Source organism: Nannospalax galili, unplaced genomic scaffold (genome assembly GCF_000622305.1).
Source record: "Nannospalax galili isolate Female #2095 unplaced genomic scaffold, S.galili_v1.0 scaffold777, whole genome shotgun sequence".
NCBI lineage: Eukaryota > Metazoa > Chordata > Mammalia > Rodentia > Spalacidae > Nannospalax > Nannospalax galili.
The window spans coordinates 1852080-1854225 of NW_008341810.1; the positions used below are offsets into that span (position 1 = coordinate 1852080).

Consider the following 2146-nt stretch of genomic DNA (forward strand, 5'->3'; position numbering starts at 1 on the left):
CCCCAACAGGGAGCCCTTCCCAAAGAGAGCAGCACTGAAGCTGCTTCCTGCAGAGTTGAGCTGGCCAAAGAGGCATCCACAGCTGCTACGGTCCAGGCTAGGAAAAGGGGAGGCTGGCGAGGAAGGAGCAGGTAATGAAGCACTTGACTTGTGTCTATCCTTATGAAGTCACCGCTGGGTTCAAGGAACCTCCTCTAGTGTGTTTTCTCTTTCATTTATATTTGCTACAAAAAGTCAGATCGTAAAGAAAGTAGGGCCTTCCCTCTCCCTGAAACCTGTGGGAAGACACTTTCCTTGATATTTCCGGTTTCTGATGATTCCTGAGCATCCTTGGCGTCCTTTGGTGTGCAGCTGCAACACCAGCACATTGACGTCTACCTCCATTGCCCTGTAGTGTTTTCTGCATGAGTCTGTGTCTTCATTTAGTCTTCTAAGATCTGATTAAGAACTCAGCTACTCTAATGTGACCTCACCTTAAATAACTGCACCTGCAGCGATGCCATTTCCTAGTAAGGTCCCCTTCTGAGGTTCTAATAGTTAGGACTTCAGCATGTATTTTGACTTACAACAATCATTTCTAAAGCTGACCCAAAATTTTGAAGTGTTTAACCACTGAACAGAGCAGAAAGACAATATGCTAAGAATGTAGATAAATAATTGTTCAACATTTTGCATTTCATTTGTTACACTGTTGATCTTAGAAAGGGAAGGTGCTAAGATGTCTTGTTCAGTTTGTAACCATGATATGATAGCATTCTCTGTTTTGCAGAACTGTTATGAAGATAGAAGTAACGTCAAAAATGGACAGCACACAGAAATTCAAATCCATAACTATTGTAGCTATTTTGGGTACCTAAACTAACACACTAATCAAAAATGTATTGCCAAGTTGCTTGTTCTCGGGAAAAAACACAAGTTCTACATAAAATTAAGATAAAAAATTGATGTGATTTTCTAATATTGAGTTTGGAAACACAAATTATATTTTGACACATGTCCAAAGCAAGTCACATCAAACCTATTTGTGAGATATAAAGTTCATGAATCACCCAAAAAGAAAAAAAAATAGACTACCAGTTAGCCTAAAAGATAATAGATGCTGTATTTGCCAAAAAGAGCTAAGTATTTCTCAAAGAATTGCTTGTCTTGGGGTTGAAGCTACAGCCTGCAATTAACAACATGGTTTCTAACAAGGCCTGTATTGAGGATTCCATATAAATTATAGCCACTCGTGGTCATTTGTCAGAAGAGCTAGCTCTTCTCTTTTAGCATCAATCAAAATTTATAGCTATCCCTGTACACCAGTATTTACATGTTTGCTGTCTATTAACACACAAGAAGTAAGGTCCTACAAAATTTGGACTAAGTCTTTAGTCCCTACAACACACTGCCATACAAAAGAAAATGAATAAACATTAGTTTATTGAACATTAGTTTCATAGATAAGTGGATTGATGAGTTTATGGAAGAATATCAACACTAGTACTCTCTAAATATCCCCATCTGACAGATCTTGCTTCAGAGAATCCCTTCCCTCTTCAGTGCCAGCGGCTGGAGGCTGTAACTGTGGAGCTCTGGGTCTCTCGTTTCATCATGTAAGACTCCTCTACTACAAAGATGGTCAATGTACCTAAAACCCAAACAACTTTCTGTAAGAAGTTTGGCAAGCATCAGCCTCACAAAGTGACCCAGTATAGAAAGGCAAGGATCCGCTGTGTGCCCAAGGAGAACGGCGCTCTGACCAGAAGCAGAGTGGCTATGGTGGGCAAAGCCAGCTTTCCGAAAGAAGGCCAAAACCACAGATACTGTGCTGAGGCTTAGTGTGTTGAGCCCAACTCAGGACCAAGAGGATGCTGGCCAGCAAGAGGTGCAAGCATTTTGAACCAGGAGGAGACAAGAAGAGAAAAGGCCAAGTGATCCAGTTCTAAAACTCCTGTATTGTCTGAGGAAAATACCAAACGAAGCAGAAAAATTCCCTGTGGGGAAACACAATTGTGTTGTTTTGTCTCAACAAAACAAAACAAAATCAAAAACAAAAGAAAAAATGCAACACAATAAATTGTACACTTATTTACACACTTGTAACTTGGATATATTGGTTAAGGCCACAGAACAATTTTAATACAATACTCTTAAGATTTCTTGC

General features: G+C 39.8%; 1 pseudogene; it reads left to right on the forward strand.

Annotated features, from left to right (window-relative positions):
* The first annotated feature begins 1617 nt into the window (after positions 1 to 1617).
* On the forward strand, positions 1618 to 1928 carry LOC103737501 (annotated as a pseudogene).
* Positions 1929 to 2146: the final 218 nt, after the last annotated feature.